Raw genomic sequence first — 12,345 nt, 5'->3', positions numbered from 1 at the left:
GTACATTGGAGTAATGTCTGCACAAATATGGATGTACAGTTTATTACACTACTACCTTGTGTGCAGTCCATGTTGAAATGTAACAGTTTTATGACACCGGTACCATTGGAATGTTAAGTTGTGTCTTCAGTTTAAAACCAGGTTTACTCTGTGGTTGTTCTCTAGCCTCATCTGATACTATTGTTAGGGTTCCATGTGCAAATGATAAGCCATTGCCTGTGATTTAGGGTTCACAAGCATATGTGACACACCTCCATCTTATGTTGCTGAACAGTGAATTGTAGATACTTTGAGGAGTGGTGATGTTGCCATAATAGAATGCTCGCTCAGCATACCTGTCAGATGAGCTGGTCCCTTGATGTACTGAAAGGCAAGCCATTGTTATTCATGTGCCTTCACAAATTATGCACTTGTTGAGGCAAGCATAACTGAAAGGTGTCTTATCTACGTGATTGCTCTTATTCTAAATTTATAGAAGCTCTTATTTTGTTTGTCTCTAAGCAGTGTTGAGGCCATGGTCAATTTGTACAGTATCTGGCTTGCCTGTACTTTGATGTTACAGAGCAGCTGTTCAACACCCAATGTTTTAGCTTTGCACCCCTTTGTTTCTTCTGAAGCCATAGCCAATCCCTCTGGTACATATGAGTAGATGTTTATTTATAATTCTAATTGCTGTCATCACATTTGTTTCATTGATGTTCATACCTAAATGGCTTTTTATGCTTGATCCTTGCTGTAAGAAGTATATTCATAGGTTTATAGAAATGCAACAGTTACAGGTACATACAACATGGCAGTAGTATGAAACATATTGTTGGCAGTAGTCTGATTTATCTAGCTTGTTGAGGAAATGTGTGAAAGTCTGGATATCAGTGAATGGAGAAACTTGTACTGACAGCTTGCAATGGACAACAGTTGACATTGAGGACTAACAGTATGCACACTGTTCACAACATTAGGAGAAGGCACTGCATAGCATGAAGGAAATAATTTAATTTGAATTAAAAAAAAAAAAAAAACTCTGAATATGAGCAGACAATAGCAGTAATACACAGAAATATAAGGAGAACTCGGTAGTATGCATAAGGGAAAACGACGCCAAGGACTGAAATTCTATGCAAGGCAAATGTCTATATTCTTAGAGTTGTGGTTTTTATTTTATTTATTTATTTTTTGAAAACATAGCCCAATCTGTCAGTGGACAAGATGAATGGTAATCAGTGTATGTTACAGGCATTTATAAAGGAATACTTAAACTCCTTTATATGAAGGATTGAGAAGCATTTTTGTAACATGATTTACTGTAAAAGTGCTATTCAAGATGATAGGAGTAAGAGAGATGAGGGAACACTTTTACTGGCACACCAGGCAGACAGCAAGCAAATCTGTTTGATGTGTATTGTCATGCAAAGCTGACTGAATAGCTGAACCTTGCAGGGCAGGAAATGTGATACTCTTGCTAGCAGGGGGTTGGTATATGGGAGGAGTAACTGAAGAAGAAACAGGCATATCAAAGTTAAATGCCTAAATAAAAGGCTGATATCTCAGCAAAGAGCCACTATTTCTGGAAGCTTTTTTCACAGAATGTGTGACACATCAGCATGAAAAACATTTGTAAGAAGTACTGCATGACAGTGAATTATACTTTTACTGAGGCCTCTGAAAAATAGCTTGTCATCTTAGTTCTTCCATTCTAAGTGAATGGAACAGTACTGTAACAGTACAGCTATGGGCACTAAAAATCTCAAATACAGTGGACTTGCAGTGTATTATGGTATAGATTTTCTTTTAGAACAGAACTAATTCTCATCAGGATGTCTGCCCCCAGGAGGGCAATCAGGGGTACAAACATAATATAAATAGAATTTACTACTTCATTGTGGTACATACAGGTTTGCAAAGAGCCACACTTAAGGAAAAGTGAAAAATATGTATTTTTGAATTATTTTCCTGTAGTGGTCCTTTAAGAGCACACAGAGATCAGTCAGTCAGGAGTTGGTTTCTCCTTTCTCCATATCCTCATTAAGACTCCCCACTGGCGCAGCTATAGAGTTGTCCTTAGTTGGGGTTCCAAGCCAAGTCCTCCCAACACTCTCCAACCAGTGCATCGTGTCCCTTCCCATGTAGCTGACACACACACTTTGAGACTGGATTTATACACAAACACACCTGGGAAAGGCTGACACAGGTTTACTATCTATGCACCTTTCTGCCCAGACCATAAGGTAGTTATCACTGCCACCAGAACCCCTTATCAGATACTTAAAATCTATTCCCAAAGGGTGACCAATCCTAGCTGTTATAATGCTACTATTCTCCAAACGGTGTGTTCAAGAGCAAGACTGTTTAGGAGTGGCCTGTACAGTGTCACCAAATACATATGCAAGTACTCTAAGAGCTTAAATATGTCTCATAAATATCGGCCACAAAGATGGGTTTAAATATATTTAATAATAAAAGAACAAAACAATACTCAACACGTTAACTACAGAGTTCAGAATCACAGGAAATATATTAAAACATCATTGCAGGGCAGTCTGTAATATAGAGAACATCTAAACTAATCTTTACTGTAGTCATCTATATCTAAAAGAAATTATTGTACCCTACGCCTTACAGACAACACACAGGCAGAGGTGCTGATGGATGTTTCCAGGTCAAATACAAAATGCACAGTCTCTGAAAGAGTGCTTAAATTACTATTAAACATTACTGCTTGGTCAGCTTGGATGACCTCACTCTGTCACCTGCCTTCATTTTCCAGGCTAACAGAAACTAATAGAATTAACATCTCTGTGAGAGAAATGCACATCTCTCAGATGTTTGGGAAGTCTTAAAACAATTAAACACTTGCATTTTAAACCTAGTAACTTTTCTTTTCAGACAACAGAAAAACCTCTGGCTCTATACATTTCACTGAAACTGAGATGACAATTGAAAAACAATCTCAGCTTATTTTCTTGAAGTTTTGTAAGTTGACATGTGTGTTCCAGCTTCTACTATTAAAACCTACATTTGCACAGGTATATAGTTAATATACATTTCTGTTCTTTTCCAGTTGGGTACACTGTGGACACATCCTTGAATTTCAGTACTGTACAAACCCTGTTCAGCACACATTTCTGCACCAGTAGTTTAATATACACATAACCTGTAGTTCTCTTACATTCTTAAGACAAGCATATGAATTCTATTAATATTCACAGGTAACCTAGAATTATTTACAAAATTCCAGATGGCTGGGCTGGCAGTGTCACACATGTACACTTCTGTTCTGTTACAGTAAGGCATGTTGTGGTTACATTTTAAGCACTTGATAAAATATCTTTTCAACATGTCTTTACAAACCAAGTTTGATATATACATAACATACAGTTCTAATACATTTGTAACACAAGCATCTTATTTGAATCGTGTTGCTATCTGCAAATGACATAATTATTTACAAAATTCCAGACAGCTGGGCTGGCTGGCAGTCTCTCCTTTTATCACTCCCCCCATTGAGCCAGCACCTACCACTTCCTTAAAATTCCTATCTTGGAATATTCTTTGTGGCTATAACCTCTGCCAGGCGAAGATCAGAATTGCATGCATTTTCTTCGCCTTATTTGTTTTGTTGCAAAGGAGGAATCTCCTTGTGCAGTGAACTCTTCTCCCCAAGTTGGCACCTGAATCTAACTTTAATCAACCCACCCGTCTGCTAGTTTTCTTTCTCAACTGCTCTAACAAGTGCAAATGTTTATTTTGCACTTTAGATGTGTACAGACAGTTGTGCTCCTATCTTAGAACCAAGCCTGTCAGAAAGCCTTAACTAAGCACCCCCGCCATATCATAATAGACTGGGTTCAAAAGTTTTTCCACAGTTGTCTAGATGAATTTCATATTGACATTTGTGCGTATTTCCAGTAGTCTTCCTTTGGTCCTTAAGCCAAAGGCTCATTGTACAAGTTTGGCAGTTATGTCTACTGTTGCCTTCAGGAACCATGTGAGATTTGTGCAGCTGTTACACGGGCTTCTTACATTACTTTACTAAACACAAGTTGGGCATGATTTTCAAATTATTTGCTTCCTTTAGGACCACTGCCCTCAAAGGTCTGCTGTCATAATACCACCCAGACTATAAGTAACTGTGAATTCTGATCCACAAGTCTGCAGTCCTGTACTTGGCATACTGTTAGATCTTTTCATACTTATCCATCTGATAATATACCCCCCCCCTTTATATCTAGTGCTGAAGGGCACTGTGGTCCTATCTCCTTTGGAAGTCTGTTGTGGGGTTCTCTGTACCCTTGGTCAAGCAAGCTTTCTAAGGAGGTTTCATAGCCTAGAGGCTCAAGGCTGGAGCACTAGTTTTACTGGATCATCTGAAAAAAGCAGTTCCATAACCCAAAACTTACATCAGACTGACTACGATTAAATAAATCTAGTCAAGTACATAACTATCATTTTACATCCTATTGACACCTCTACACATCTAATATGTTTACATTTGCATTAATTTCAGAGCCAGCTATTGAACTATTTCATCTTTTAAAACTTTTATGATGTGCAACACAGTTGCACTAATTGACCTCTTGTCTAGTGTTGCTTGAGAGATTATATTTGTGTTGTCATACTTTGCAGCCTGTGGTGCAAACCCTCAAGAGGCTGGTACACCATTGATCTTCCAAGATGGCTGCACATTGAGTAACTCTAGCTCTCCCAATGTGAAAACAGAATCTCAACAGAGAAGGCTAATAGACTTTTGTTTTTTATGGGTACATTTCAATAACTGGCTAGTACGTTTACTGGTTTGATGCCAAGAAAAAAGAAATGCAGTGCCCCTGGAAAACAATCTGCTACAAAATGTGATTAAGAAACACTGACTGGAGAAAGTTCTGCAGCTCTTCAGCAAAAAGCCAGGCAAGCTCCAGGCATGGCTTCCAGTAACCTACAGGAAGATGTTGGGCAACTGCACACAGACCTGGTTAAAATAAACAAAACAGTGTGTATACAGTACAACAGAAGGCTGGAAAAAATGGAAGATGCTTTAAACAGTTATTTCCTTGGAGAAAATCTGATAGAGAACTGGCTATAGGCTGATAGTGGTGGGCTGAAGAAAAAAAAATAACTGAGAAGATAAATTAGCTAAGGCATAATGTTCTCCGAAAGCATTCAGGAGTTTTCTCAGCTGGGGGAGCTACAAAGAAAAGACATAACCCAGTTAGCACTTGGGGATTCAAAGATGGCCACCAGCTAAATAGCACATACTCCAGCCTACTCCCAGTACCAGTTTTAAATCTAACCTAATCGAGAGGCATCAGTGCTATAGAAACCTACAAACAAATATCTCCTGCATTAACAAACTTCTCTCTTTACCGGTAAGGAACTTTTTCAACCTTGTAAGGAAAAGCTACACTTATTCCTGTATCGGTGAGGTAGCTGTGCAGTGTCTCCTGTACATGTACTTGGGCCAACTAGTATACAAAAAGTAGCTATAAAAGAAGAGAGATTCACAAAACGCAAGAAGAATGGAACAAATGAAAACTCGTTCTTCTAAGACAAGGCCATCACTAATCGCATACCCGGATAAAGAAATATGTACTAAAAGACAGAAAACTGCAAAAATGCAAGTTGATACTCCAAAGCAACCACTGAAATTTAAAACTGAGCAATCCTTCATTATGGCAGAACTAAAAGCAGTCTAGCTACATCTGCATACAGAAATACAAACCTTCTCTTAAAAACTTACAAGTTTTGGAAATCTAGAACAAATCCTGACCACTAGACAAAATGAAGCAAAAATCCTGAGTAATGAGATAAAAATAGAAGAGATACAGAAAGCCACCTCCGTCACAAAGTTCAAAGAAATGCAACAAAAACTGAATAATGTTCTAGAGGCATATCAGAAAAGTTTGAGCAGACTGTTAACTAATCTAATAAAAGAAATATTTGATTTTCTTAAAAAAACAAAGAACTGTCCCAGTCAATCAGAGAGAGAATACATCAAGCTCTAAGGAAATCTCAAACCCCGGACTCCCCTAGACAAATATATGTAAGAATTATGAATGCATCTCAAGCTCAGTCTTTCTAACTGCAAAAAAAGAAATATATTTCATGGAAAAGACACAAGATAATTGCCCAGGATCTGCCATTGCCAATCAAGTAACTAAGACCAGCTTTGTCCCCCTTCTGTGTCTATTTAGTAAGCCAAAATATCAAATTCCAAATGAAATATCCAGCTACACTTAGTTTTCAAATCAACGGCAGAAATTTTCAAGTCAGAAACACTGAAGAATTGAAATTGGCTTTTTTTTTTTTTTTTAAAGCATTCAATGAAATACTAAGCAACTAACATAAGGCAATGATAATTTCAGCAAAACTCAAACCAGCTGTAACCAGTCAGCTCAGATAAATCTCCATTTCTTCTAATTAATCACAAGGTAAAATCTTTTAAACACCTTTTACTACAGAAAGCTGCTTTTTCTGTCTCAGCATTCTAAATCCAGGCCTAGGGGGGATGTAGCCATGATGTTGAATTGACCCACGAGCTCTGAGGGACCTCCTGTTGCAAAAATAGGAAAGACGAAAGCAGGGGTTAAAGTTCCTTGTACGGCATCAGTTTAATGTCAAAACACTCCACAAAGCCGGTTTCTGTAAACAGAATTAAAAAGCAAGCATTTCTGCATCTGCAGAAACTAGACTGCTCTGCAAAGCATAAGATATGAAAAAAATCTGTACTATTGACAATCGGAAGGTAAATTTTGGCAAAATGGAACTTTAGTAAACTAATCCTGTTAGAATATGTGGGTACAAAAGCAACAAACCGATGTGGTGCAGACTTTACTTGTGACTTAAATGTATCCCTGGAATGGATATAAGTTCCTGTAAACTGTGTTCACTGCTGAGTCAGGGTTATGTTAACACACAGAGATGTGTTGAACAAGTTTTACAAAAGGATTATATGGCGTCACTGTTTAGTAGTAACAAGTAGGCGCTGCAATATGCATTGAGGCAATGGATGATGTACACAATTGCTGGTCTAAGAAATGAAAATTTGCTATTGTTTTTTTTCTTTGGAAAGTACTGGTTCTAGCTCATAAATAGAAATGCAAGTTATGTTGCATGCATATTTGCCTGGTGTTAAAGGCTAAACACATGAACACAAAGCCAGCTACTCTTACTGATTAGTGACCAGTACTATACTATAAGAAAATGTAACAATTAAGACTAATAAAGTGGTTACGAAACACTTTTTTTGTGAAAGTCAAGATAGTTTTGTGAATCTATTACTAATGCCTGTGTAAAGAATGTGACTAAGTCTTGCTCATATAATATGGCACTAGGTTTAATCTGTAACCGCATTTCTGTCTCAACTCGTAAGGTTAAAATAGGGATACTCCTATAAGAAGAAACTGGTCTACTTTCTGAGGTAATGAGAGGGGTGGGGAACTGTAGTCCTTAGGCTGTACGCCAGTCAGTGTTTTATTAACAGTCTATAAGGTTCCCTAAGCTAGCAAAGGTTAATGTATACAATACTCAGCCAAAAAGTTATAACATGATAATGGTTAGTAACCACTCATTTGAATACCTGCTTATTTGGATTGGGCAGGCTGTTGATGTATGTTGCTGTGAGTCGGTTGGGACTTAGAATGACAATCTTTGTATTGTAGCTGTAAAGGGTTCACCTATCTCTCTTTCAGCAAGAAGACATTTGTGGGTAAGAATTGGGGGGGGGTTCTGAAAGAGGGATGTCACCTTCATATTTTGGGACCTCAAAAAAATATCATTACTGTCCCTACAACCTAACACAAAACAATAGTAAAGGTCTGGTGTTAATTCATAGTATGATTTCTGTTGACGTGGAATGTAAAGGGCTTACAAAATAAGAAAAAGAATCTAATTATGCATCTGATTTGTAAAATGAAAGCAGGGATAACATTCATTCAAGAAACCCATATGAAGTGAGAACAATGGGAGAAAGCTATGAGAAAGTTGGTGCAACAAATAATAGCAGCTGGTGATAATTCAGCAGCTAGAAGTGTTGCTGCAATTGTTAAAATCCTTTAATAGGACTATATTAATGGGTAGCTATGATCCAAATTGGTAGATGGTGTTATTTTACTTGTGATCACCCTCTGTACAAAAAAAAAAAATCTCAGTTTTGAATGTATATGGCTCGTGCATAAATCAGCTAGCTTTCCTATATCAGATTTATGACCACCTAGAGACATTTTCTAACTATCTGTACATCTTAGGAGGTGATTGGAACATAACCCTGAATTGGATAGAACAAATAAAGATAACAAGCAACCAGTATAACTTCCCATAAGAATAGCTGAATTAATAGAATACTTTAACCTAACTGATCACTGAAATTTATAGGAATGATGCTTCAATCAGTAAATTTACATATTTTCACCATACCATAAATCATGGTGTAGGATAGATATATTCTTAATCTCAATTTAAACAATGTAGTTAATTATAATAGAGACCCCAGAACCATATCAGACCATGCAAAAATCAGTATTACAATAAAAGAGGATAAATCTAAACAAAGGCTCCCAATTCCCAGCAAATTGGTCTTTAAATTCTAGCTTAATAAATGAAAAATAACTTATTCAAGAAGTCACAAACATCCTTACCCAAACTAACAACTTGATGTTAACTGAAATACCATACAATATCCATTATCAGAGTTTTGCTTCAAAAAGCCTCACTATATAAAAATCTAAATAAGAAGAAAGTATCTAAAGAATAGAGCTAGAATTGCAAAGAAAGCACTCCCTAGAGCATGAAAATCAGATGGCTACTTTGCAGGGACACCTGCATGAAATTTAAACACCACAATACTCTCTCACTGAATTCTCCACAAATACGCAGAGTGGGCCCAAACTCCCTCGAAAATGTTGGCAAGAATCATAAAATCTCAAAAACTCTCCTTCCAAAATAAGGAAAATAAATTATAATAAAAACTTATATTTGGACAAAGATATTATTCAGATGTTTGAAGAGATCTACCAAAAACTGTATGGCCCCTAGCATCAGTCCAGTGAGCTGCCTTTTTTTTTTTAAAAAATATCAGTTCATGGAAAAAATATAATTTCCAACACTGAATGAAGCACAAATAAACAATTTCAAAGCCCCAATCTCAGTGGATGAAATTATAGTAGTTATAGACTAGTTGAAACCAGGACCTGATGGGTATGTGGCAGAATTTTACAAAACATTTAAGCAACTGATCACACCGATCTTGTTAAGTTTGCAAATACATAACGTTTGGAATCACAGACTTGTATATAAACAATTCAAAAACTATCCTCATTGCAAAACCTAATTCAGATGCTGTAAATCCAAGCAATTATAGACCAAAAACTCTCATCTCTCTCAGCTTTTCATGGTTAGGGGTCACCACAGTGGATCACCTTGCCCGCTCTTGATTGGCAGTGAAGATTTACGGTGTTGAGTTGCCAGCCCATCGTCCAACCTTCTACAGAAAGCACACACATGCACTCATGCCTAGGGCCAATTTTAGCATGTCCAATCCACTTGCAGCATGTCTTTGGGGATGTGGGAGGAAACTGGAGTACCCAGAGGAAACCCACATGACCACAGGGAGGACATGCAGACTCCACACAGAAGACACCCCTGCTGAAGATCAAACTGGAGAGCCTCTTGCTGTGAGCTGACAATGCTAACCACTGCACCACCGTGACCAAAACCTCATAAATATTGATATTAAAATATTTTCAACAATTTTAGCATGCAGAATTTTAAAAAGTATTACTGCATATTATATCTTCTGAGCAATTGGGTTTTATGAATAATAGGCAGGTGTGGGACAACACACTCACCATTGACTCAGTCAGTCTTTTGGCAAAGATTGGATGCCCTAGATATGCACTATCAGTAGACCCATCCAAAGCTTTTGACAGAGTGCACCTAGATTTTCTTTTTAAAATTCTGAAACATTTCAGTATTCCTTGGGAATATATAACTATGGTGAAGGCCTTGTATAGCAAGGCTATGATAATTTATATAAATAAAAACCTATCGGCATTATTAATGGTACAAGAAAAGGGTGTCCCTGTTCAATATCTATATTGAAACTCTTCCGCTTTAAAATAAGTCAAAGAACTTACCATCACTTCATGCATATCTCTAAAGTCCAAATAAAATATACAGCTTTTGCAGACTACCTTAACATTTACTTTGAACTCCCAAATACTGATTTAAATCTTGACGCTATTGAAAAGTTTTCTAAAATATCTAACTATGCCATTAATCTAAATAAATCAGTTATATTTCCTCTGAACCCCTTAGAACACAAATAATTCTAGTTTCCTGAAACAAAAATCCAAGTCAATTACCCTCTTAAATACTTGGGTATTATTTTTGCACATCCCCACTCTGATTTGATTAAAAATAACCTGTACAAAACATGGACAAATATCACAGAAGATATAAAAAGATGGAATAACCTAAATTATCCCCTTTCTAAAGCTGCAATTATTAAAATTAATACTCTCCCAAAAACACTGTTTCATTTTAATGCTTTCAATTACTGCATACCAACTAACTTTTTTGTTAAATTAAAAACGCTTCCAGCAAAGTTTATACAGCAACCAAAAAGTACTAGAATTAGTTACTCCAGATTAATATTACCCAAAGAAAGGGGTCTAGGTTTACTTGACTTTCAAACATACTACAATATTATCAACGCTAGTCGAATCACACAAATAGCAAATTATGAATCAACTAATAAAGAATAGTATCCACTATAGATAAAACTATATCACCAACACCTAATCTCTTCAAACTTAAAGCCATACCATATGTAAATACTAAGACACTAAGGGCATTTAAAATTCACCCAGTAATCATAAGGGAAAGCTTAATATTCCAGAAACTTATAATTTCCCTCAGTCTTAAAGACACTCATACTTGGTCTAGCAATCCATCTAAATCCAAATATCAGATTAAATAACACCATGGTAAACCTAGACCAATACCCCTTAATCAAAAAATGTAGTTTGGAATTTCTACCAAATTATCTCTCAATTGATAACATAAGGCAAAGCCTAGGAGTAAATAAGAGTCATAATGTAATTAAGCAAATAATATATTTAGTTAACACAATAGCAGCTAATGTCAAAACTAGGAAACATGAAATGCATTTACACCAACAAATTCTAAACTTGTTTCTAAGAACAAAAATGCTATTAATTACATATAGATTAATTGTTTGTGTCTTTCGACTTTTCCCAGTAAGGGGTCGCCACAGCGGAACTCCAGCCCTGACACACAACCTTCAACGAAGGTATGCCCATTCACGCATATCTCCACGCAGAAGACGCTCTAGCTGAGAATCAAACCGGACAGCGTCTTACTCTGAGGCAACAATGCTACCACAGCACCACCACCGCTAATAAAAATAAAATATCAAGATTCACTCGTACTCAAAATATTGGGATGAAAGGAATAAAAGGATTACCTTTGAACACAAATTGCTGCAATAACTCCTTTTAAAAAATTAATATACACCCAAATTATGATTAACAATAATGCCTACCATACACCAGTGTAGCTGATATCCTACATATCTTTTGGAGCTGCAACAATGTATATAAATTATGGTATTCTTTAAGAAATAAATTGGAAAAAAGAAGAGTACACACAAACTATCCTGTTGTGGGAAATTGCAATTTTACATATATTCCCGGTAAATTTCACATATTTAAATAAGCACATCATAACATTATGTGCCATGCTGAAATCATACATAGCCCAAAACTGGCTAGATCAAACTAAAATTACATGGGATGAATGCAAATGCTTGGCTATGAAATATGTATTAGCTAACAAGCTGATCACTAAAAGTCAAAGAAATTATCCTAGTATCAGAAATATTGGAAAATATTTCTCGATATCTTAGTGTAGACTATAATACATTCCAGGGATAAAGAAAAGCTATTACATTAAACAAATTGGAGTGTAAAAGACAAAATACTAAGATATACATTTTTAACTTTAGTAAGAGAGGTCCTTCTAGGCAACATCAGATTGTAAATAGTGTATATAGTTCGTGTAAAGTATAGCTATAAGATAGGTAGGTTGTTGATGGGGATATCCAATGAGCTTAGTTAATGATAAGTCTTACTAAGACTTAAGTTAGTTCAGCTAGTTTTGTCAGACTATCAATAATGTTATGTTACCATACTTCCAAATGTGGTTACTCAAATGCTAGTATGCTTTGTATAACAGTGGTATAACATTGATTAATTGTGTACTGTCAAGCTACAATGTTCTTTATCACTGGTATTCCATGTTCTTGTTTAAAAAAAAAATAAAAATTCTTATTTA

The sequence above is a fragment of the Protopterus annectens genome, chromosome 1.part0 (assembly GCF_019279795.1).
Source record: "Protopterus annectens isolate FY-2018-M chromosome 1.part0, PAN1.0, whole genome shotgun sequence".
NCBI classification, from domain to species: Eukaryota; Metazoa; Chordata; order Ceratodontiformes; family Protopteridae; genus Protopterus; species Protopterus annectens.
Note: the sequence above shows the minus strand (reverse complement) of the source record.